This window comes from Salvelinus fontinalis, chromosome 19 (genome assembly GCF_029448725.1).
Source record: "Salvelinus fontinalis isolate EN_2023a chromosome 19, ASM2944872v1, whole genome shotgun sequence".
Classification (NCBI taxonomy): Eukaryota; Metazoa; Chordata; class Actinopteri; order Salmoniformes; family Salmonidae; genus Salvelinus; species Salvelinus fontinalis.
In genome coordinates, this window is record NC_074683.1 from 24,411,853 (window position 1) to 24,439,487 (window position 27,635).

At 40.9% G+C, this 27,635-nt stretch overlaps 1 pseudogene; it reads left to right on the top strand.

The window, feature by feature from the left end:
- On the top strand, positions 1-27,190 carry LOC129817035 (interleukin-1 receptor type 2-like; annotated as a pseudogene).
- Positions 27,191-27,635: the final 445 nt, after the last annotated feature.

The following is a 27,635-nucleotide window of genomic DNA, read 5'->3' on the forward strand; positions in this document are numbered from 1 at the left end:
ATGGATTGGAGTCAGATGTTGCAGTTCTTGCTCTTCTCACTCCTTTGTCTCACTGGCATCTCCAAGGCAGTAGGAGGTAAGTAGGATGAACTTTACTCACAGAATTCATCAGCCATGAATTAATCAATCAATTAATCAATCATGTTACGAGGACAGCTAGAAGTACTGATTGAATTAAACTGGATCGATTTAACAGCTCACTAGCTTTAAGCACCAGCTGTCAGAGCAGCTCACAGATCACTGCACCTGTACATAGCCCATCTATAAATAGCCCATAAATAGCCCATCTATAAATAACTACCGCTTCCCCTACTGTATTTTTTTATTTTTTATTTTGCTCCTTTGCACCCCATTATTTCTACTTTGCACACTCATCTACTGTCAAATCTACCATTCCAGTGTTTTAATTTCTATATTCTATTTACTTTGCCACCATGGCCTATTTATTGCCTTTACCTCCCTTATCTCACCTCATTTGCTCACATTGTATATAGACTATTTTTCTACTGTATTATTGACTGTATGTTTGTTTTACTCCATGTGTAACTCTGTGTTGTTATATGTGGCCAGGTCGCAGTTGTAAATGAGAACTTGTTCTCAACTTGCCTACCTGGTTAAATAAAGGTGAAATAAAAACAAAAAAATGAATATCCAGAAACATGGTCCTTCACTTTGTCATTACTTAACTCTGACCTCTGGTGGGTGTTGATGGAATTATATCCTTTGATACAGCAACCCTGAAAATATTTGTGTGCATGTTTCTTGTGTTCTCAAAGGTATAGCACACAGCAAATTCTCCTGTGTTAAAAAAACACAGTTTTAAAGATCCTGAACAGTCCATCTGAAAATTACTTTTTATCTCAAGGCTACCTACCAGGAAGTTTAAAAAGACAGGCTGAGTGGGCGGTGAGATTATATTAATTAATTCGCCTTGACTGAGAGCTCTTTGAAACACCTATGTCAAGTAAATTGGATGCAGTGTAAAGTGATACAGTACAATCCTCTCAAGCAAATTTGGTGACACAAAAAGCAACTCAAACACCATTGAAATTGCATTAACGATATAATTAAAAAATAAATATAGAGTTGAAGTCGGAAGTTTACATACACCTTAGCCAGACTTAATGATGGTGTTGGAGTCGTGCCTGGCCGTGCAGTCATGAGTGCACAGGGAGTACAGGAGGGGACTGAGCACACACCCCCGAGGGGCCCCCGTGATGAAGATCAGCGTGGCGGATGTATTGTTACCTACCCTTATCACCTGGGGGTGGCCCATCAGGAAGCCACGATCCAGTTGCAAGGGGAGGTGTTCAATCCCAGGGTCTTTAGCTTAGTGATGAGCTATGAGGGCACTATGGTGTTGAACACTGAGCTGTAGTCAATGAGTAGCATTCTCACATACAGTTGAAGTCGGAAGTTTACATACACCTTAGCCAAATACATTTAAACTCAGTTTTTCAAAATTCCTGACATTTAATCAGAGTAAAAATTCCCTGTCTTAGGTCAGTTAGGATCACCACTTTACTTTAAGAATGTGAAATGTCAGAATAATAGTAGAGAGAATGATTTATTTCAGCTTTTATTTCTTTCATCACATTCCCAGTGGGTCAGAAGTTTACATACACTCAATTAGTATTTGGTAGCATTGCCTTTAAATTGCCTTTAAATTGTTTAACTTGGGTCAAACGTTTCGGGTAGCCTTCCACAAGCTTCCCACAATGAGTTGGGTGAATTTTGGCCCATTCCTCCTGACAGAACTGGTGTAACTGAGTCAGGTTTGTAGGCCTCCTTGCTCTCACACGCTTTTTCAGTTCTGCCCACAAGTTTTCTATAGGATTGAGGTCAGAGCTTTGCGATAGTAAACTCCAATACATTGTCTTTGTTGTCCTTAAGCCATTTTGCCACAACTTTGGAAGTATGCTTGGGGTCATTGTCCATTTGGAAAACACATTTGCGACCAAGATTTACCTTCCTGATTGATGTCTTGATTGATGTCTTGAGATGTTGCTTCAATAAATCCACATAATTTTCCTCCCTCATGATGCCATCTATTTTATGACGTGTACCAGTCTCTCCTGCAACAAAGCACCCCTACAACATGATGCTGCCACCCCCGTGCTTCACGGTTGGGATGGTGTTCTTCGGCTTGCAAGCATCCCCCTTTTTCCTCCTAACATAACGATGGTCATTATGGCCAAACAGTTCTATTTTTGTTTCATCAGACCAGAGGACATTTCTCCAAAAAAAGTACGATCTTTGTCTCCATGTGCAGTTGCAAACCGTAGTCTGGCTTTTTTGTGGAGGTTTTGGAGCAGTGGCTTCGTCCTTGCTCAGCGGCCTTTCAGGTTATGTCGATATAGGACTCATTTTACTGTGTATATAGATACTTTTGTACCTGTTTCCTCCAGCATCTTCACAAGATCCTTTGCTGTTGTTCTGGGATTGATTTGTACTTTTAGCAACAAAACACGATCAGCTCTAGGAGACAGAACGCGTCTCCTTCCTGAGTGGTATGACGACTGCGTGGTCCCATGGTGTTTATACTTGCATACTATTGTTTGTACAGGTGAACGTAGTACCTTCAGGTGTTTGGAAATGTATTTTCTGAGGTCTTGGCTGATTTCTTTTGATTTTCTCATGATGTCAAGCAAAGAGGCACTGAGTTTGAAGGTAGGCCTTGGAATACATCAACAGGTACACCTCCAATTGACTCAAATGATGTCAATTAGCCTATCAGAAGCTTCTAAAGCCATGACATAATTTTGGGGGATTTTCCAAGCTGTTTAAAGGCACAGTCAATTTAGTGTATGTGAACTTCTGACCCACTGCAAGTGAAATAATCTGTCTGTAAACAATTGTTGGAAAAATGACTTGTGTCATGCACAAAGTAGATGCCTTAACCGACTTCTCAAAACTATAGTTTCTTAACAAGAAATTTGTGGAGTGGTTGAAAACGAGTTTTAATGACTCCAACCTAAGTGTCTGTAAACTTCCGACTTCAACTGTAGGTGTTCCTTTTGTCCAGGTGGGAAAGGGCAGTGTGGAGTGCAATAGAGATTGCATCATGTGGATCTGTTAGGGCGGTATGCAAATTGGAGTGGGTCGAGGGTCATGACCAGCCTGTCAAAGCACTTCATGGCTACAGACGTGAGTGCCACGGGTCGGTAGTCATTTAGGTAGGTTACCTTAGTGTTCTTTGGTGGTCTGCTTGAAACATGTTGGTATTACAGACTCAGACAGGGAGAGGTTGAAAATGTCAGTGAAGACACTTCCTAGTTGGTCAGCGCATGCTTGGACTACACGTCCTGGTAATCCGTCTGGCCCTGCAGACGTCCGGAACAGCTGATGCACTCATGCATGTTTCAGTGTTACTTGCCTCGAAGTGAGAATAGAAGTAATTTAGCTCATCTGGTAGGGTAGTGTCACTGGGTAGCTCGCGGCTGTGCTTCCCTTTGTAGTCTGTAATAGTTTGCAAGCCCTGCCACATCCGAAGAGTGTCGGAGCCATTGTAGTATGATTCGATCTTAGTCCTGTATTGATGCTTTGCCTGTTTGATGGTTTGTCGGAGGGCATTGCCGGATTTCTTATAAGCTTCCGGGTTAGAGTCCCACTCCTTGAAAGCGGCAGCGTTACCCTTTAGCTCAGCGCGGTTGTTGCCATGGCTTCTGGTTGGGGTATGTGCGTACAGTCACTGTGGGGACGACGTCATCGATGCACTTATTAATGAAGCCAGTGACTGATGTGATGTACTCCTCAATGCCATCGGAAGAATCAGTCCGGTAGTTTAGCATCTGCTTCATCTGACCACTTTTTGTTTACCGAGTCACTGTTGCATCCTGCTTTCATTTTTGCTTGTAAGCAGGAATCAGGAAGATAGAATTATGGTCAGATTTGACAAATGAAGGGCGAGAGGAAGCTTTGTATGGGTCTCTGTGTGTGGAGTAAAGGTGGTGTAGAGTTTTTTTCCTTCTGGTTGCACATTTAACATGTCGGTGTAAATTTGGTAAAACGTATTTAAGTTTCCCTACATTAAAGTCCCCGGAGCGCCGCCGTATTTAAGTTTCCCTACACTAGGAGCGCCGCCTCTGGATGAGCGTTTTCCTGTTTGCTTATGGCGGTATACAGCTCATTGAGTGCGGCCTTAGTGCCAGCATCGGTCTATGGTGTTATGTAGACAGCTACAAAAAATACAGATGAAAACTCTCTAGGTAGATAGTGTGGTCTACAGCTTATCATGAGCTACTCTACCTCAGGCGAGCTAAACCTCGAGACTTCCTTAGATATTGTGCACCAGCTGTTGTTCACAAATACACATAGACCATCACCCCTTGTCTTTTTTTATTTTTATTTTTTCTAACCCCTCCACCACCATCCCTCTTCGGAGGACAAATATCTTAGTTTTCTTTTCTGCTTTTTTGCTACAAAAACATACATTTTACATACATGGTACTTTTATGTATAACAACAATACAATATCAAACAAAATCTTTATCCCAACCCTCAGCCAATCCCACCTATCACCATAGACCACCCTTGTTTGGTTTCCATGTGCCATATATTTTTCAATTGTGCTTGATGATTTACAAAATGTTTGAATCTTTCTCATCGAATATTATCCACAGATTGTGAGCTAAAGATGAAAACCTCTCCTACGAGTATTATTAAATTATTTATTGACTGGCTATGGCTTTCCAGATCGCCCTACTGTTATTTGTAAGGTTAATGTTAAGTGCATGTTGTGCTTTTTTTTAACCATTCCTGAACCTGTGACTGGAAACAAGCTACATAGCGGCAATACCAGAATAAATGATCTATTGACCCTTGCCTGTTTCTGGACTCTGTACCCGCCTGCCTGACCGTTCTGCCTGCCTTGACCACAAGCCTGTCTGCCACTCTGTACCTCCTGTACTTTTTTTTATTTTTTAAAATCTTTATTTTAACAGGGAAAACAGACTGAGACCTGGATCTCTTTTACGGCTGTGCCCTGTGTAAACATGTTGACATGTACAGTTTTAGACATACAGACAAGAACATTTCAAAACATACACAATTCAACAGAAACAATCACAGACAACATCATATTGATCCTCCATAAGCATTTTAAAATGGGCAAGGGACACCAGAGTGTCTAACTTAAGTTGGATCTGCAGTTTGTTCCATAAATAAGGTGCAAAGGAACTGAAGGCAGTCCTACCCAACTCTGTGGAGACCACAGGAGTCTCTAATGTAATCCACATCTGTGATCTGGTTTTAAAATTAGTACATCTTGTGGAAATTAATGATTATACATATGGAGGTAGTTTTAAAAGAAGTGCTTTATAAATAAACAAGAGAGCATGTTGCTCTCGCCTCACAGATAGAGAGACCCAACCCACATGTTGATATAGGATACAGTGATGAGTTCTGTAACTATCACCCGTGATAAACCTGAGTGCACAATGGTAAATAGCATCCAGTGGTTTTAATGTGTTTGCCGATGCATGCATATAGATAATATCACCATAATCTAAAACGGACATAAAAGTAGCCTGCACAATTGTTTTCCTATTTACAGAGGACAGACAAGATAGGAATCCTATCTTGAATTTGAGCTTTTTTCCCAATTCAGTAACATGTTTTTTAAAAGAAAGCCTATTATCTAACCATACCCCTAAGTATTTATATGCAGAGACCTTATTGATTTGAGTACCATCCAAGCTAGTGATTACAAACGTGTTTCTAACTGAGAGTTTAGACCTAGAAAAAAACATGACATTTGTTTTCTTAGCGTTTAAAACAAGTTTAAGCTGTAAAAGAGACCCCTGTAGTATCATAAAATCAGACTACAACTGCATTAAAGCTTGGTCCGCTGTTGGAGCAATAGAGTACATCACTGTGTCATCTGCATTTAAATGGAATTTACAATATCTGACATCATCACCAATGTTGTTTATATAAAGTGAGAACAATAGTGGGCCAATTATTGAACCCTGAGGGACCCCTTTAAGTAACTGTAAGGGGTCAGACTTGACCCCATCGACCATGACGGCTTGAGTTCTATCTTTAAGATAGTCATAAAACCATCGGCAGGCATCAGTGCCCAGTCCTATAGATGACAGCTTACTCAAAAGGATAGCATGGTCTACAGTGTCAAAAGCTTTTGACAAATCTACAAACAGCGCAGCACAGTGCTTTCTATCGTCTAAGGCATTTGCAATATCATTTACAACAAGCATAGTGGCCGATGTGGTACTGTGTTTAGATCTAAAACCAGATTGATTGGTACTAAGAATACTGTTAGCAGAAAGAAAAGATTGTAACTGTTTGTTGACTATAGATTCTAGAATCTTTACCAGACAAGGGAGCCTAGAGATGGGTCGATAGTTATCCAAATCACTACCGTCACCTCCCTTATGTAATGGCAGAACAAAAGCTGCTTTCCACACCTTAGGGATATTTCCTGTGCTTAATGTTAGATTAAAAATGTGTGCTACTGAACCAGCAATAATAGGTGCAGCACACTTAAGTAAGTACGGGTCTAAATTGTCAGCGCCTAAGGATTTCTTAGTATCAATGGCACACAGGGCAATTAGAACCTCTGCTTCCGTTATTGTCTGGAAACTAAAAACAGGGTTACCATTTTTCAGAGTAACGGTTGAAAAGCAAGACGAAAAATCAACTAACTGGCCAGTACCACAAAGTCCACTTTTCCTTTCAAATAAAAAACCAGCAGAGATGAAATGCTTATTAAAAGCATCACAAATATCATTTTTTTCAGTTAGAATACAGAAGTCTGAGGTAATTTGCTTAGGAAGAGAAACAGCAGAATTCCCCCGTTTCAGTGAATTAACGGTTTTCCAGAATTTTGCAGGATCTCCTGCAGAATCTGTCATAGCATTAAGGAAGTAATTTGATTTTGCCTTTTTGACAGCTGCAGTACATTTATTTCTCAATTGCCTAAAAAACAGCCAATCAGCTGGAGTACCTGTTTTCCTCGCCAAGGCCCAGGCCCGATTCTTTTGCAGGAAAAGACCTGACAATTCAGGAGAGAACCAAGAACTGGTTCGGTTTCTTACTCTGTGATTCTTAAGCGGGGCATGTTTATCAGACATAGAGGTAACAATTGAAGAAAAAAAAGCAAGGGCTAAAACCGGGTCCAGAAAGCAGCAAGTGGATAAAAGCTCAGAGTGATATAAGTCAAGGATAAAAGCTTGCTGTGAGAAATGTTTATAATTTCTCTTAGAGATTATACAGGGATCAGAGTGTTTCAGCCTGGTATCTCTAATACAAGCAATAGGGCAGTGGTCACTGATATCATTTGCAAAAACCCCACTGGCTGTGTATTTATGGGGGGTATTTGTTAGAATAATGTCTAGTAGAGTGTTTTACTGGGTTCTTAAAGTTGGGATGGGTTGGTTTAGTTATCAGCTGAGTTAGATTTAGCTCAGTACAAATGCCTTTTAATTTATCGGATACTGGTGAGAGCCAATCCAGGTTAAAATCTCCCAAAATCAGTAATTCAGAGTTTGCATAATTAGACAGTATATCAGATAAATTGCATAGAGTACAAGGAGGAGCTGAGGGGGGGGGCGATATACCCCTGCTAGAGTTAAATGAGCATTATTACCAAGTACCACGTTTAAAACTAGACATTCATATTGCTTTGAGACAGAGGTTGATATGGACACAGAAACATTTAAGCAGCATTTAACATAAATCGCAATACCACCACCTCTACCAACTCTATCAGTTCTATAAATATTGTTTCCAATCAACTGAACATCTGAATCTGGCACAGAATCACACAGCCACGATTCAGATACAATCAGAACGTCAACATTTGATTGTGAGACCAAAATTTCAATAAAGTCCAACTTTTGGATCTAGCATTCAAATGAATTATTCCAATACCATTGCTACGGGAATTCATATCAGATGGAGTATCCAAGGTAGCACCTGAAGCTGCACTGGATGAGCAATAAACCATTTGAGCTATTGACAGAGCTCAATTTTATGGGGACAAGATTACTACTAACAATACCTCTCTGCATGTGAGTAGTATTCGCAATACGGTGATTGGACAATAAACTAGGAATTGCAGAAAGGTTGTTAACTGTAGTTTGTTCCATATTTGCAATTGAGGAACTAATTAATGAAACTGGGAGAGGAGCATTGAACATAGTCTGATAGGGGAGCGTACAATCCCAAAAGTCAACCCCCGAGAATACACAACGTCAGGTATCAAAGGCTCTACATGAGGCAAGAGTAAGAGACATGTTGGTGGAGAGGATGCTGGAGCCATACCTGTTAAGATGTAAATTGTCCCGAAGAAATAGACCTGGTCGGTCTGTAAAAGCTGCAAAGTTATCCACAAAAGGAATTCCCATCGTGCAGCAGTATCCCTTAAGCCAGGTGTGTAATTGGCGTATACGACTAAAAACCATATCCGTGTAGCGTGGGGATGGAAATGGACCGGAAACAACACACTGCTTCCCAGATTCCAGCAGCGTATTTATCAATGTTTTAAAATCGTCTCTCAATTTCTCTGACTGCTGGAGTTTAATGTCATTTGACCCAACATGGACAATGACAGTTGAAGCGGCGGAGTGCTTGCTAATAAGTAGCGGTAGCATGGAATCTAGGTCAGAGATCCTAGCGCCAGGGTAGCAGAAGGTCTCAGCTTTACGGATTGAAACGGATCTGGTTTTGACCTTTCGCCTGTCCATGACCATTCTCTTGCCTACCCTTTTGGATTAATAAACATTGTAAGACTCCAACCATCTGCCTCCTGTTGTCTGCATCTGGGTCTCGCCTTGTGTCATGATAAGAATTTTATATAATAATTTACATTGAAAAACTCTTAAGTGTTGAGTCAAGTGTAGTTGTTTGTATCAGTTCATAAACCATGTGCCATGGAATTGGTACATCGAAATCTCCTCCCATTTATATTGCAACCTGTATGTCAGAGCTGTCAACATTTTTGTCCTCAGATGAAACTGGTATATTTTTCTATTTATGCCAATTCCTTTCAGCCAATTTGTATCTTTAATATATGGCGGGCAAACAAGTTCCCTACCTTCTCCCTTTTCCACTTGCCTCCTCTATTTTTGTGGTAGTGCTGCAATCAGTTGGTTGTAAATTTGGATTGAGCAGATATTCCCAAATATTTTTGATAACTGCATTTGTGATATAACTCCTCAATTTCTACTCATAATATCATTAATAAATAGAATACAATTTTTAAACATTTTTTCCATAAAGAATGTTTTTTATTTGAGTTTAACCATAACATTTGTTGTAATATTTATTCTATCTTTTCTGGAGGATAAAACTGAAATTGTAACCAGCTTTATTTGGCTTGTTGAAGAAAGGGCGATACTTTAAAGAAAATGCCATTTTCAATTAGTCTGAAATGTGAAGTTGTAATCTGTATGAAGGAAGAAAGCAATTTTTTAACAAAGGATGAACTTTTCTTAACAATCTACTGGAGAACAATTTTGGGTTTAAGTATAATTTATGTATGAGTGAAGCTTTAAGTGAGAGGTTTAAAGCTTTAATATTTAATCATTTTAGCCCCCCAAAATCATTTATTATATAAATAGGCACGTTTAATTTTGTCTGGCTTAGCATTCCAAATAAAATGAAATATTCTTTGCTCATATGACTTTAAAAACAAATCATCTGGAGTAGGCAGCACCATTAGTAAGTAAGTAAACTGTGACGAAAGAGTGTGTAATTTTTCCATAAATAGACAAGCATACCTCTCCATGGTTACAAAACCGTATCTATTTTTGCTAACTTTCTATTGAAATTAATTGAGGTAAGTTCAGTTATATTTTTGAGATGTGAATACCAAGTATGTCTACTTCACCATCCGACCATTTTATTGGTAGACTACAAGGTAGTGTAAACACTGTCTTTTTTAATGATTCAATACGTAATATGGTACACTTGTCATAATTAGGTTTTAATCCAGAGAGGCTAGAAAAGTGATCAAGATCTTCAATGAGACTGTGCAGGGATCCAGATTGCGGACTTAAGAAAAATCTAGAGTCATCTTTCAAAATATAATTTTGTGAATCATGGATAACCATCATTTGTAACGAGTTTCTGTAAATTATTTTTGGTGGAATTTCTGTGTTGAAGATTCAAAAATGCATCTTTCCCCATTTTCCATCCAATTCGCTTTATTTCTGTAATACATTACACTTAATCGTTCTTGAATAAGTACCTCCATTTATTTTTGTTTTTCCTCTAACCTATTTTGTGCCTCTATAGTACAGTTTCCATTACTATCTACCTGCACTGTTACTTCCTCTATTTCCTTTATTAGTGTCACGTTCCTGACCTGTTTTCCTTTTTCTTGTATTTATTTAGTTGGTCAGGGCGTGAGTTGGGTGGGTTTGTCTATGTTTGATTTTCTATGTTGGGATGTTTGTGTTCGGCCGGGTATGATTCTCAATCAGAGACAGCTGTCAATCGTTGTCCCTGATTGAGAATCATACTAAGGCAGCCGGGGTTTCACGTGTGTTTTGTGGGTGTTTGTTTCCGTGTCTGTGTTTGTTGCACCACACGGTACTGTATCGGTTTATGCACTTCGTTTATTTGTTTTGTAAGTCAGTTTCAGTTTCGTTATAATAAATAATTATGAACCCTAACCACTCTGCGTATTGGTCCGATCCGTCTCGCCTCTTCTCGTCCGAGGAGGAGGAAGAATATGACGATAGCCGTTACAATTAGTCTCATCTCTTTTGACCTGAACTGCTTTAGTTTTAATGATGAGTGTTGTATTGAATGGCCTCTAAAAGTACACTTGAAAGTGTCCCATACAATAAAGGGATCTGCTGTACCTATGTTGTACAAAAAAAGTCAATTATGAATGAGTTTGTCTTAGTTAAGAACAAATTGTCATCCAATAGGCTTTGATTAAATTTCCAATATCCTCGTCCACGTGGAAATTCTATAAGTTATATGAAGGCCAATTAGATGGTGGTCCGAATCGCATTCAGTCTCCTATTAATACTTTTTTAAACTTTTGATGCCAGCAGGAACCAGACTAGGAAGTAATCAAGACGGCTAGCTTGATAAAGCCTCCTCCATGTATATCTCACTAGGTCAGGGTTTTTTAACCTCCATATATCCAGTAGTTCTAATGTATCTATGATCTTTGTAATCTCCTTAAGTGCTTAAGGGTGATAGTTTGTAGAATGATTTCCTTTACAATCCATTGAGGTACTAAAACCGTATTATAATCTCCCACCATAATAATATATTATTTTGTTGTTTGTGAGCTCAATAGATTATTATATATATATTATATTTTCGAAAAAGTGCACATCATTATTTGTCCCATATAGATTAATTAGTCAGATCTGTTTTTGGTCCAATAGCATATTTAAAATAATCCATCTTCCTTGCGGATCTGTTTGCACAATCGGATCAAAATTTGTATTAATTAGTATAATCACCCCTTTTGAGTTACTTTGACCATGACAAAAATATATTTCTCCCTCCCAGTCCCTTTTCCACCCAACCACATCTATATTTGTAGAATGAGTTTCCTGTAAACAATATATATTATATTCTTTATCTTTTAGCCATGTAAAAATTGATCTTATTTTTTATGATCTGCTAAGCCATTACAGTTACAACTTGCTATACTTATTTCCCCACTTACCGTATTGTATACTTTAGACAACCAGTGTTTGTAATCTTACCATTAAAAAGCACCATGATGATTAAGTGTCCATATAGCTGTACCATAATAATTTGCACTGTTTATCATACTGTAGCTGCAACTTTGTAAGTCTCCAATTGTCCTAATATTCCACCAACTAAAACCTCCCCCCATATCTAGGTCTGTTGTCACTAAGACCATCAGACCATCTCCCTGACTCATGACGCACCTTTGCGTCCTAAGGCAAACCCTTGGCCGCCAATTGGTGTTTGTCAGAGGGAAATATGTGCAGTCCCATGATAACATAATTATCTATGAGGATGCCTAAGAGAACTAACCAAATAACATGGAAAACAGTCAGGAAAAAAATGTATAGTAACAATAATAGATCATATTAATAGAAATAATAACAGCACAATCTTATACATGCATGCTCATATTTGAAAGTCCTAGCAAGGCTATAAGTATGTCAGCCCAGCCTGTTCACTTCATTGGATGCAATTGTTCGTCAAATGTATTTCTTTTTATTATGAAAAAAAGAAGAGAAAACAACCAAAATATATTGCAAGACCAGCCCCTTTGTTTTAATGTTCATTACATACAAGACATATTTCATACAGTCCTCATTATATCCTGTTGTATTCCGACAACAGGACATAATGTCTTACCAGAGGCTGCTGTTCTATCCTGCCAATACAGTGTAAAACCTGCCGGCTGTATGTTGATCATGTCGTCGTTCAGCCACGACTCGGTGAAACATAAGATATTACAGTCTTTAATGTCCGTTTTTTACGCTTCTACCAGTTTGCGGTGAGTAATCGCTGTTCTGATGTTGAGGAGTTATTTTCGGTCATAAGAGACGTAGCAGCAACATTATGTACAAAATAAGTTACAAAATTAGTTTCAAACAACGCAAAAAAATTAACAATATAACACAGTTGGTTAGGAGCATGTAAACATCAGCCATCCTCTCCAGCGCCATTCTATAGTACACATTGAGATCCTAAGTGAATGCTATCATAAATATATATATATATATACAGTATATATTTAACATAATACCATACGCCTTTAATAAGGCCTTATTTTGAGGGCCTAGTTTTACCCTTATACAGGGGCCTGAAACTCATACACATCACTTTGAACCAAAACCACGTTTATTATTATTTCCCAGCATTCTCTATTACAAGTTGACATTTTAGAATTGTTTGTTTCAATATCTATGTTTGTGCACGTACATTGATTGACTGATTAAACTTATGTTACACAAAGATAAATGACGTACATGTTTCTAAACTAATTGAATCAGTTATTTCAAATCAGTTAATTCCTAATGTTCCTAACCCTGGCAGTCATTCTGAATACAGGTTGCAGGTGAATAAATATTCCAACTGTTGGATCTCCACCCACTGATTGGATTGCAATAGGAATTACACATCACCTTGTAAGCCAGCATAATGTGACATGCAGGCCTGATGTGGTCATTGTATTACTGTACACTCTCAGAATAAAAGGTTTAGATTTGTTGCTGAAGGGGTACAAACACTTATTTGTCTTTGTGTAGCATAAGATTAATCAATCAATCAATGTACTTGTACAAACATAGATATTGTCATTGTCATCATCTTGGCAAATAGCTGACAGACAGCCAGAGACCACCCCTCTCTCCCACAGGAGAGGAGTGGGGGGCTGGGCAGGTTTTCTGACACCTTCACACCCCGTCTAAATAAGGCAGGAGGGGAAACTGTCCCTCTGGCTCTCTAAAGCCCCGCCTTATCTCAGCTCACTGGTCACCATAGCAGCACCCACCCGTAGCACATGCTCCAGCAGGTATATTTCACTGGTCATCCCCAAAGCCAACTCCTCTTTGGCCGCCTTTCCTTACAGTTCTCTGCTGCCAATGACTGGAACAATTGCAAAAATCACTGAAGCTGGAGTGTTATATCTCCCTCACTAACTTTAAGCATCAGCTGTCAGAGCAGCTAACCGATCATTGCACCTGTACACATCCCATATGTAAATAGCTCACCCAACTACCTCATTCCCATATTATTATTATTTTTGCTCCTTTGCACCTCAGTATCTCTACTTGCACATTCATCTTCTGCACCACTATAACTCCAGTGTTTAATAGCTACATTGTAATTATTCCGCCACTATGGCCTATTTATTGCCTTACCTCCCTAATCTTACTACATTTGCAGACACTGTATATAGATTTTTCTATTGTGTTATTGACTGTACATTTGTTTATCCCATCTGTAATTCTGTGTTGTTTGTGTCACACTGCTATGCTTTATTTTGGCCAGGTCGCAGTTGTAAATGAGAACTTGTTCTCTACTGGCCTACCAGGTTAAATAAAGGTGAAATAAAAAAATATATATATCTTTTCTTTTTAAAGTAGCAAGATTGGAATTCCTTTGTTACAGAGACATTTTGCGCCCAAAAACTCCAACGGACAAAGAATGAACTTTGGAACAATATTCATAAGATAGGAATGTTAAGAATGGTCCGTGGGGATCTAAAGAATAATCCTGTCATATTGTTTATTATTTTGTGACCTCATTAAGGATGGTATAATGAAATAACTAACATGGAAAGTGTACATATTTTATCTGTATAGTTTCCATCCCATAGGATGTTAATGCAATATGAAGAACAATGAAACTATTTTTGAAAAGATAGAAATATGATTTTAGTCTTCACATTAACTAAACCACTTCCCTAATGAGGTCAGAAGAGCGTCAGTGTGATGGAACCGCCTTTCCGACCAGAGTGCTTAAAACGACTCGCTAAGAATGAACATATTCAGACCAGAAAGTGTGGAGCGGTGGCTACACGGCTGAAAATGGTGAGACCAGTACATTGCTGGGTTACTCCTGGCATGTAAAGTGGTCGGGAGCTGAACCCTGAATAATCAATCATTGAGACCAGCAGACGAACGCCGTGAGATGGACGTTACAAATAGTTGAAACTACCAGACCAGCCGACGGGAAGCGCGAGTGTCATTCCCTGGCCTTAGTTATCTTTGTTCTCTTTATTATTTTAGTTAGGTCAGGGTGTGACGAGGGTGGTTTGTATGTTTTTGTCTCGTCTAGGGTGTTTGTACTGTCTAGGGGTTTGTTGTAGATTTATGGGGTTGTGTTCATTATAGGTGTTTATGTAAGTCTATGGTTGCCTAGATTGGTTCTCAATTAGAGGCAGGTGTTTATCGTTGTCTCTGATTGGGAACCATATTTAGGCAGCCATGTTCTTTGGGTATTTTGTGGGTGATTGTTTCCTGTGTCAGTGTTTGTGCCACACGGGACTGTTTCGGTTTGTTCACGTTTATTGTTTTTGTATTTGTGTTCATGTTCAGTTTTCCCTATTAAAACATGGACACGCTGCGTATTGGTCCGATCCTTGCTACACCTCTTCAGAGGAAGAAGAGGATGACAGCCGTGACAGCGAGCTGGACGTTATGAAATGGTTGGAAACTCTGAAAACCAACACAAAGTGAGAAGATAACCTCCACTACGAGACCATAAACATTCCGTTTGCAGCTGTGCATGTAAAAGTGGACCTAGAACTTTTACTAAAGACACGAGGTGGGAAGGAAAACATCCTCTCTCATACAATCGTTGGTGCATCTAAAGTATCTGGCCTAACAAACACTTCACTACCAGAGAAGCTCTACAAAGAAGAAGGACATTGGGACCTCTTGTGGACAAGCCAAGCCTTAGACCGAATGGGACACTAAAGACAACGACCCCCTTTCCCATAGAATGATCAATCGAGTCCAACAGAGATAGACGACAAACAAAGACATCTACACATAAATACGTTGCATTCCTTACCCAAATGAGCGGTGGTTCTTGAGCAAAGTATTATTTTTACTTTGAAGGTAGTTTCCAAATGTACAATAAGTTTGACTCTCTTTGTCTCTCCCTCTCTTTATCTACCCCTCCCTCTGCATATGTGTAACAAGCCATCATATCTTGTCAGTCCACTAGGGACTATTATCTCATGTAAGTGTGTATGTATTCTGTGTTATTATTTATTTAGTGAGTAAATAAATAATTAAGCCAATTTGCATAATGCTGATTCGTAAGTGATGTTAGGGTTCTTTCAGATATCAAGGATTATGCGACATTCAGAATGAGACTGATATGAGGTAATGATTACTAAGTGACTGTTATCGATATATCATTTATATACACTGCTCAAAAAAATAAAGGGAACACTAAAATAACAGATCCTAGATCTGAATGAATTAAATATTCTTAAATACTTTTTTCTTTACATAGTTGAAGGTGCTGACAACAAAATCACACAAATTATGAATGGAAATCAAATTTATCAACCCATGGAGGTCTGGATTTGGAGTCACACTCAAAATTAAAGTGGAAAACCACACTACAGGCTGATCCAACTTTGATGTAATGTCCTTAAAACAAGTCAAAATGAGGCTCAGTAGTGTGTGTGGCCTCCACGTGCCTGTATGACCTCCCTACAACGCCTGGGCATGCTCCTGATGAGGTGGCGGATGGTCTCCTGAGGGATCTCCTCCCAGACCTGGACTAAAGCATCCGCCAACTCCTTGACAGTCTGTGGTGCAACGTAGCGTTGGTGGATGGAGCGAGACATGATGTCACAGATGTGCTCAATTAGATTCAGGTCTGGGGAACGGGCGAGCCAGTCCATAGCATCAATGCCTTCCTCTTGCAGGAGCTGCGGACACACTCCAGCCACATGAGGTCTAGCATTGTCTTGCATTAGGAGGAACCCAGGGCCAACCGCACCAGCATATGGTCTCACAAGGGGTCTGAGGATCTCATCTCGGTACCTAATGACAGTCAGGCTACCTCTGGCGAGCACAGGGAGGGCTGTGCGGCCCCCCAAAGAAATGCCACCCCACACCATGACTGACCCACCGCCAAACCGGTCATGCTGGAGGATGTTGCAGGCAGCAGAACGTTCTCCACGGCGTCTCCAGACTCTGTCACGTCTGTCACATGTGCTCAATGTGAACCTCTTCTGTGAAGAGCACAGTGTGAACCTCTTCTGTGAAGAGCACAGGGCGCCAGTGGCGAATTTGCCAATCTTGGTGTTCTCTGGCAAACGTCCTGCACGGTGCCAAACGTGCAGGACAAACGTTTGCCAAACGTTTGACAAAATTGCCAAACGTCCTGCACGGTGTTGGGCTGTAAGCACAACCCCCACCTGTGGATGTCGGGCCCTCATACCACCCTCATGGAGTCTGTTTCTGACCGTTTGAGCAGACACATGCACATTTGTGGCCTGCTGGAGGTCATTTTGCAGGGCTCTGGCAGTGCTCCTCCTGCTCCTCCTTGCACAAAGGCGGAGGTAGCGGTCCTGCTGCTGGGTTGTTGCCCTCCTACGGCCTCCTCCACGTCTCCTGATGTACTGGCCTGTCTCCTGGTAGCGCCTCCATGCTCTGGACACTACGCTGACAGACACAGCAAACCTTCTTGCCACAGCTCGCATTGATGTGCCATCCTGGATGAGCTGCACTACCTGATCCACTTGTGTGGGTTGTAGACTCCGTCTCATGCTACCACTAGAGTGAGAGCACCGCCAGCATTCAAAAGTGACCAAAACATCAGCCAGGAAGCATAGGAACTGAGAAGTGGTCTGTGGTCACCACCTGCAGAACCACTCCTTTATTGGGGGTGTCTTGCTAATTGCCTATAATTTCCACCTGTTGTCTATTCCATTTGCACAACAGCATGTGACATTTATTGTCAATCAGTGTTGCTTCCTAAGTGGACAGTTTGATTTCACAGAAGTGTGATTGACCTGGAGTTACATTGTGTTGTTTAAGTGTTCCCTATATTTTTTTGAGCAGTGTATAAATCTTTGAGTTTATTTCAGGAGATGCTATCTTGTTAAACAACTTCTGCCATGGTGTCCCAAATTCATAACGAGTTAATTGTTACATGATTAATTTAAATCGAGTAACAATTGAACATAGTTAGTTGATTCGATGAATAACAGTCATCACATTAATGATAGTCAAGTCACAACAATATTGAAACAAATTTTTTTATAAAAAAATAATCCTGAAATAGAGCATGCTGGGAAATATGATGATGGGCATGGTTTTAGTTCAAAGTGACGTGTATGAGTTTCAGGCCCCTGTATTTGGTTAAAACTATGCCTGCAAAATAAGGCCTAATGAAACATTATTTTTTATGACAACATATTCACTTCACTAAATGGTGTGTTAATTTAACACTGTTTTGGTGTCTATACACAGACTCAACTTTCATTATTGATTTAAACCATCAATGTTAATCACTTTATTAACAATGGAGAATTTGTTTAGATTAGATATATTTTGAAGGGACCATCTCCATAAAAACTCTGTCTATGCATACTACATGACACGCGTAATAACTGCATACTTTTTTGGTGTGCATCATTTCCCCAATATATTCTGTTCTTTAAGAGGTGGCCTCATTAAATAAGATGGTGGTCCTCAAACAGTCCCTGTACTGCATGTTTGTCTTTACTCTACATACTCTTTGTGTGCAGAGCTCTGTGTGGACAAAGGACGAGAGACTGAGTGGGTCTTTTCAGTTTCCGGTGATGCTGCCATGTTGACATCCACCCTGGTGGACCTCAACATGTTTGACAACCGCAGCATCCACTATAACATCTCATGGTATGACCCAAGGACTGGGACAGAGCTGACCAGGGAGACAGGAAAGACTGTGGTGCGGGGGAAGACACTCTGGATTTTTAACATCACGATGGAGGATGCTGGAGACTATGTGTGTGTTGTGAGGTAGGGGCTATACTTTTGTCTGCTGTGTGTGTGTGTGTGTGTGTGTGTGTGTGTGTGTGTGTGTGTGTGTGTGTGTGTGTGTGTGTGTGTGTGTGTGTGTGTGTGTGTGTGTGTGTGTGTGTGTGTAAATCTTTCCTGTTACCTTTGATAACAGACTACCCTCCGAGTGCTACAAGAAGGTTGCCTTACTGATTGTGAATCACACCAACCCAGAAAAATGCCAACGACCAGAAATGGCCCAACAGGTCCTGACCAAAACAGCCAACTCTTTCCTGAACTGCCCATTGAGTGACCATATCAGGGAAGTGGACAATTACTCCATCCAGTGGTACAAGGTGAGTCCAATGGGGTAAACGGACAATGCAGTTTAATAGGAGAGTGTTGAGAGGGGACGCCTGACAGCAGGGGCGGACTGGCCAAATGGCATTTCGAGAAAATGGCAGATGGACTGGTCCATTTTTAGCCCAATGGAATTGTCTAACTAGTTTTTTTATACAAAAGTATAATTATCTGGCTAACAATGACAAAAATGGGCCTTTTGGGGGCCTCAAGGAAAGAAAATGGGCCAATGTCGGGCCTCAAGGGAAAAACGGTCCGGTGTGTCAGAAACACCAGGGCGGATTTCTGGTCCCAGTCTGCCCTTTCCTGACAGTGCTGGAAAGTCTGTTTGAAGTCTTTCTTTTCAGCCATCCAGTCGGTCTTCAGCCATCCAGTCGGTCTTACATAGGAATGTAAGGTTATTACTACTAGTGAAAACTTGTGACTACATTTGAGACAATGTTCCATCAGACACAGTACTGCACATACCATTTACATTGTTCATTGCTCTCACACATTGTACTGCATTGAATTGTTCTGAGGGTAGTTCTACTAATGTAAGACATTATCAGAACTTATCTGTAATTGTGTATTCATTTTGTACGACTAGCCATATTCCATTACCACTACCTTTCAGTGTGCATTTCTATTTTAACCCTGTCAGGGCTGTGAACCCATTGTGGAAGATGATCCCTTGTGGAACAGGTTTAGCTATGTCAGTCACAATGCTATGGCGTTACTCCAAGTAAAACTGGTCACCCTTGAGGATCATGCGTTCTACACCTGCACCATGACCTTTAACTTGGAAGGGCTCAGCGGCAGGATCTCAGAGACCATCAACGGTTTGGTGAACGGTGAGTATTGTTGGCATAGCTCATAAAAGTTGTCCCTAACCACAGATCTAGGATCAAATTATTACCATATACCCCCAATCCTTACCACACCCATTACAGAGATACAGTAACTTCAGAAAGTATTCACACCCTTTGACTTTTTCCACATCTTGTTGTGTTGCAAAGTGGGATTCAAATGGATTTAATTGTCATTTTTTTGTCAACAATCTACATAAGTATTCAACTCCCTGAGTCAATACATGTTAGAATCACCTTTGTTGTGATTATAGCTGTGAGTCTTTCTGGGTACATCTCTAAGAGCTTGTGCAACATTTCCCCATTATTCTTTTCAAAATGCTTTAAGCTCTGTCAAATTGGTTGTTGATCATTGCTAGACAACCATTTTCAGGTCTTGCCATAGATTTTCAAGCAGATTTAAGTCTAAACTGTAAATCGGTCACTTGGGAACATTCACAGTTTTCTTTGTTAGCAACTTCAGTGTAGATTTGGCCTTGTGTTTAAGGTTATTGACCTGCTGAACGGTGAATTCATCTTCCAGTGCCTGTTGGAAAGCAGACGGAACCAGGTTTTCCTCCACGATTTTGCCTGTGTTTAGCTGAATTCCGTTTCTTTTGTATAATGAAAAACTATCCGGTCCTTAACGATTACAAGCATACCCATAACATGATGCAGCCACCACTATGCTTGAAAATAGGGAAAGTGGTAGTCAGTAGTGTGTTGCATTGGATTTTCCATAAACATAAGACTTTGTATTCAGAACAAGAAGTGAATTGCTTTGCCACATGTTTTGCAGTATTACTTTAGTGCCTTGTCGCAAACAGGGTGCATGTTTTGGAATATTTTTATTCTGTACAGGCTTCCTTCTTTTCACTCTGTCATTTAGGTTAGTATTGTGGAGTAACTACAATGTTGTTGATCCATCCTCAGTTTTTTCCTATCACATCCATTAAAGTCCATAACTGTTTTATAGTCACCATTGGCCTGATTGTGAAATCCCTAAGCAGTTTCCTTCCTCTGACAACTGAGTTAAGAAGGGCACCTGTATCTTTGCAGTGACTGGGTGTATTGAAACACCATCCAAACTGTAACCATCCAAAGTGTAATTAATTTTACTTCTGAACTTATTTCACCATGCTCAAAGGGATATTCACTACCTATTTTATTTTTTATTTTTTTACCCATCTACCAATAGTTGCCCTTTTTTGCGAGGCATTGGAAAACCTCCCTGGTCTTTGTGATTGAATCTGTGTTTGAAATGCAATACTCGACTGAGGGACCGTACATATAATTGTACTGTAATGTATGTGTGGGGTACAGACATGAGGTAGTAATTCAAATATCTATTAACATCTATTAAAATCTATTATTATTATTATTATTATTATGTGACTTGTTCAGAAAAATTTTATTCCTGAACTTAGTTATGCTTGCCATAACAAAGGCATTGAATACTTATACTAAAGACATTTCCGCTTTTCATTTTTTGTAACCATTTCGAAAAACATAATTCCACTTTGACATGATGGGGTATTGTGTGTAAGCCTGTGATACAAAAATCTACGTGGAATCATTTTTAAATTCAAGCCGTAACAACAAAATGCGGACAAAGTCAAGGGGTGTGAATACTTTCTGAAGGCATTGTATATGACCCTGAATCAGAGGTTATGATTTCATAGAGGCTGCTTTGAAACTTTGCTCTGTGAGAGCTTAGAAAGGGCCATTTTCAATAGGGTCATGTGACTGCATATTTCTGTGTCTGTCTATGATGTTTATGAATCATTGTCATCATTTCAGAGGAGTATTGCCTGGAGCCCAAAGTGGTTGAACCTGCCAACGAGATCATCAAAGCAGATTTGGGTGGGTAAGCTACTATAGAACATGTACTGTATATGTGTGTGCTTATGTTCGTGCGTGTGTGTGTGTGCATTTGTACAGTTCTTTTAATTCATGATGCAAATAAATAATTCAATGTTTGCCCCCTAGGTTCTTCCTTCAGTTATATGTGTCGGGTGTTTGTCCCGAGTGTGGGGAATAAACATTGTGCAAATTTGAATTGGATAGCGGTAGAGAACTCAATTTCCAAAATTGTCTCAGAGCGCGTCTTTCAGGAATCACAAAGGTAGGTTGAGACAACACAAAAGCATCACAATACACACTGTAAGAATTCTACAAATGTGTTGCTTTTCAAGAATTTTCAGTTGGCCTTGATTGTGTGTTTTGGATCATTGTCTTGCTGCATGACCCAGCTACGCCTCAGCTTCAGCTCACTGATGGATGGTATGATATTCTCCTGTAGAATTCTCTGATATAGAGCAGAATACATGGTTCCTTGTATTAAGTCAAGTCGTCCAGGTCCTGAGGCATACCCAAACCATCTAAATACCACCACCATGCTTGCCCGTTGGTATCAAATGAAATTAAATGTTATTTGTCACGTACCTGTCACGATCGTCTTGCTGTGAGAGATTGGACCAAGGCGCAGCGTGTGCAAAATACATCTTCTTTATTTAAAGAAGAGAGAAAACAAACAAGAAACGAACAACTATACACGAACTAACAAAATAACCAAAACTGACGACCGTGAAGCTATAAATACAGATAGTGCTGACACAAACACTACACATAGACAATTACCCACAAAACAGCTAAAGCCCATGGCTGCCTTAAATATGGCTCCCAATCAGAGACAACAATAACCAGCTGTCTCTGATTGAGAACCAATTCAGGCAACCATAGACTTTCCTAGACATCTATACTAAACACTAACCCATCTACTCTACTTAACCCCCTAAACCATACAACACCCTAGACAATACAAAAACACACAAAGACAACCCACCCCAACTCACGCCCTGACCAACTAAATAAATAAAAGAAAAAGGAACAATAGGTCAGGAACGTGACAGTACCGAATACAACAGGTTAAAGTTAAATGCTTACTTACAAGACATTAACCAACAATGTAGTTTTAAGAAAACGAAGTTTTAAGAAAGTATTTACTAAAATAAACTGATGTAAAAAATAAATAAAACATGTATATTTTTTTAAGAAGAAAATAGAAAAATAAGAAAAAATGCTAATACTTTCATTAGCTGTTCAGGAGTCAATGTGCAGGGGCACCAGTTAGTCAATGTAATTGAGGTAATATGTACATGTAGGTAGAGTTACAGTGACTTTGCATAGATAATAAACAGAGAGTAGCAGCAGCATAAAAGAGGGGTCTGGGTAGCCCTTTGATTAGCTGTTCAGGAGTCTTATGGCTTGGAGGTAGAAGCTGTTAAGAAGTCTTTTGGACCTAGACTTGGCACTGCGGTACCGTTGCTGTGCGGTAGCAGAGAGAACAGTCTATGACTTGGGTCACTGGAGTCTTTGACAATTTTTTGGGCCTTCTTTTGACACCGCCTAGTATATAGGTCCTGGATGGCAGGAAGCTTGGCCCCAGTGATGTACTGGGCCGTACGCACTACCCTCTGTAGTGCCTTAAGGTCAGATGCCGAGCAATTGTGTGGTGGAATATTCTTTGTAATTTCTTCAAACAATCATCTTTATTCAAATCGATTAATTATTGCAATAATTAAGACCTGTCAGCCCAACAGTCTTGACTGTTGTGCCCAGCAGCCTACCCTTTACAGACCATGCTGTGCCTTATATGGTTGATACCAAGATTGCTCAGTCATAGCTGGTTCAACCCCTCCCATACAGATTGGGGGGCACCATAAACCACTTTGGGTTTATCCTGTGGTCATCTGCCTCTGGTCCTCTCTCCCAGATGCCAGATTAGGAATACTGAGGCCTTTGTTCTGTTCCTCCAGGCTATCTCTATCTCGGTGACACCCACCACATCTGATCTATGGAATGCCAGCTGTAGGTTTTTTGAAAATCACCAAGCCATCACTTAATCAGCTGCCAGCCCGAGCTTCAAAAGACTCCTCTCAGTTAACCACAGTTGCCATACCAGGCGGTGAATCAACCGGTCAGGATGCTCTCGCTAGTGCAGCTGTAGGACTTTTTGAGGATCTGGGGACCCATGACAATTCTTTTCAGTCTCCTGAGGTGCAAAAGCTGTTGTCGTGTCCTCTTCATGACTGTCTTGGTGTGTTTGAACCGTGATAGTTTGTTGGTGATCTGGACACCAAGGAACTTGAAATTCTCAAACCGCTCCACTACAGCCCCTTCAATATTAGTGGGGGCCTGTTCGGCCCTCCTTTCCTGTAGTCCACGATCAGCTCCTTTGTCTTGCTCATATTGAGGGAGAGGTTGTTGTCCTGGCACTACACTGCCAGGTCTCTGACCTCCTCTCTATGGGCGATCTCATCATTGTCGGTGATCATGCCTACCACTGTTGTGTCATCACCAAACTTAATAATGGTGTTGGATCGTGTGTAGGTCATTCATCCGGCGCCGGGGTGACAGGCAGTGGCTCGGGTGGTTGTTGTCCTTGATGATCTTTTTGGCCTTCCTGTGACATCGGGTGGTGTAGGTGTCCTGGAGGGCAGGTAGTTTGCCCCCGGTGATGCGTTGTGCAGACCTACTGCACAACGCATCACTACCCTCTGGAGGGTAGTAAGGCTCTCCTACCCTCTGGAGAGCCTTACGGTTATGGGCGGAGCAGTTGCCATACCAGGCGGTGATACAGCCCGACAGGATGCTCTCGATTGTGCATCTGTAAAAGTTTGTGTGTTTTTGGTGACAAGCCAAATTTCTTCAGCCTCCTGAGGTTGAAGAGGCGCTGCTGTGCCGTCTTCACCACGCTGTCTGTGTGGGTGGACCATTTCAGTTTGTCCATAATGTGTACACCGAGGAACTTAAAACTTTCTACCCTCTCCACTACTGTCCTGTCGATGTGGATAGGGGGGTGCTCCCTCTGCTGTTTCCTGAAGTCCATGATCATCTCCTTTGTTTTGTTGACGTTGAGTGTGAGGTTATTATCCTGACACCACACTCCGAGGGCCCTCACCTCCTCCCTGTAGGCCGTCTCGTCATTGTTGGTAATCAAGCCTACCACTGTAGTGTCGTCTGCAAACTTGATGATTGAGTTGGAGGCATGCATGGCCACGCAGTCGTGGGTGAACAGGGAGTACAGGAGGGGACTAAGCACGCACCCCTGAGGGGCCCCCGTGTTGAGAATCAGCGCGGCAGATGTGTTGTTGCCTACCCTTACCACCTGGGGGCGGGCCATCAGGAAGTCCAAGATCCAGTTGCAGATGAAGGTGTTTAGTCCCAGAGTCCTTAGCTTAGTAATAAGCTTTGTGGGCACTATAGTGTTGAACGCTGAGCTGAATTTATCAGCAATTATCAGCATTCTCACATAGGTGTTCCTTTTGTCCAGGTGGGAAAGGGCAGTGTGGAGTGTGATTGAGATAGCGTCTTCTGTGGATCTGTTGGGGCGGTATGCGAATTGGAGTGGGTCTAGGGTTTCCGGGATGATGTTGTTGATGTGAGCCATGACCAGCCTTTTAAAGCACTTCATGGCTACCAATGTGAGTGCTACGGGGCGGTAATCATTTAGGCAGGTTACCTTCCCTTCCTTGGGCACAGGGACTGTGGTTGTCTGCTTGAAACATGTAGGTATTACAGACTTGGTCAGGGAGAGGTTGTAAATGTTAGTGAATGATGGTAGAAATTAGGCAAAACGGATTTAAGTTTGCCTGCATTAAAGTCTCCGGCCACTAGGAGAGACGTTTCTGGATTAGCATTTTCTTGTTTGCTTATGGCCTTATACAGCTCGTTGAGTGCGGTCTTAGTGCCAGCATCAATTTGTGGTGGTAAGTAGATGGCTACAAAAAATATAGATGAAAACTCACTTGGTAGATAGTGTGGTCTACAGCTTATCATGAGGTACTCTACCTCAGGCGAGCAATACCTTAAGACTTCCTTAATATTAGACATCACACACCAGCTGTTATTGACAAATAGACACACACCACCACCGCTCGTCTTACCGGACGTAGAGGTTCTGTCCTGTGGATGTACGGAAAACCCAGCCAACTGAATATTATCATTGTCGTTGTCCAGCTACGACTCGGTGAAACATAAGATATTACAGTTTTTAATGTCCCGTTGGTAGGATAGTCTCGAACGGAGCTCATCCAGATTATTCTCCAGTGATTGCATGTTGGCCAATAGAACGGATAGTAGAGGCAGGTTACTCACTCACATTCTCACAAGGCACCCCGATCTCCACCCCCTGTACCGCCGTCTTTTCTTCACGTAAATGACGGGGATTTGGGCCTGGTCTCGGAGAAACAGTATATCCTTTGCAGAAGACTCATTAAAGAAAAAATCTTTGTCCAGTTCGAGGTGAGTAATCGCTCTTCTGATATCCAGAAGCTCTTTTAGGTCATAAGAGACCAATGTACAAAATATGTTACAAACAATGCAAAAAAACACACAAAGTAGCACAGTTGGTTAGGAGCCCGTAAAACGTCAGCCATCCCCTCCTGCGCCAATAACAGTATATGTTATCTTAACTGTGGCCATGATGGTTTGATTGTGTGTTCACAAGGGGGAACTTGTCTGAAGAGAAGGAGGGTGTATGGTTGGAGCGTAATTTGAATTTCTTGATGGTGGAAGAGGAAGACTTTTACATCAATTACACATGTAAGGTTTCCAGCGACAGAGGCAGTCCTTCAGCCTCCTTCACACTACAGCCTACAGGTTAGATAACACTTTCTGGAAGATAACATAAAAATGTTTCAAAAGAGATCACATACATATTATCCTGTCTCTTTACCCTTGTTTTGATAATGTATAACAACTGCAACCTCACCACTTTTGAACAAAAATGGTTGAAGAATAAAGCCAGTCAACTTGACATTATGTATTATAAATGCTATCTCCTCTCTTTTTTCTGTACAGATCCGAACTATCTGTTCCCTATTGGGGTACTACTGACTAGTCTTGTATTGGTGTTTACGGTTAGTGTTGTTATTTACATTGCTTCAAGATCGGCATCATGCTGTCGCTCAGGAGGATGTTCCCGCTTCTCCACACAAGCACAGGTACAATGAGACATAAACATACATTCCTACACCAGATACAGACAGTAATGCACATACAGCATGTCTCCCCACAAACCCCCAGCCCACACTTAAACCCACACACACATGAATGTTGCATTGCTTGTTTCCCACTCCCCACCTGACCACAAGTAAAATCAGTAGCAAATGTAGCAAGGTACTGTAGCACATCCCACATGCCACAGCTGCAGTATGCAAGCACTGCATTTTCCATGACAGAAGAAACCGAGAGAGGAAGATTAATACGAGGCACTGAATAGGCCATGTTACCATGAAACACAAGAAACTATGATGTCATTAATAACCAAGCCTCCCCTGTTAGGCAGGTTTGTGGAGACATTTGCTCCAGCCCAGCACTAACACACCTATTTTGCTTTACCTGTCCTTGTCCTGCATGCAACAGACTCTGATGGGAAGCTGTATGATTGCGTACGTGGCGTACCCCCGTGTGAAGAAAGACGAGGTGCCCAGAGAAGAACAGCCTGTTGAACTTGTGATGGGATTGATGGACTTTGGAGAGGACAGTGATAGACATAAGGAGGAAATATGTTGAATGAAAGGACTTCTGATACCATGGAGAGTATAAATGTTGCATCTGCCTCTCACAACACATTTTCATGAACATTTATTGAATCAGACTATGGAAGATTGATTCTCTGGGGTGAGATTTATTTTTGGCGGGATGATGATTGATCGTCCTGCCGATGGAAAATGCACAGTTAAGAGTGTATTAATTCTGACCATATTAGCAGAGCAACTCAAACACACACACATGCACATACACACAGACACACACACCACACACACAATTTACCACCATCATGTACATACACACCACATCTGTGAGAGAGCTTTAATAAAAAGTGCCTAGTACATTTTATACAATGTATTTGATTTGTCTTTGTTTGTCTACTTAAAAAAATAGTTGAAACAATTGTTTTTCAGATTTGTTAATCTTCCAATGAGATAAGCTATAAGTGTTTGTAACGGCTTTCCTC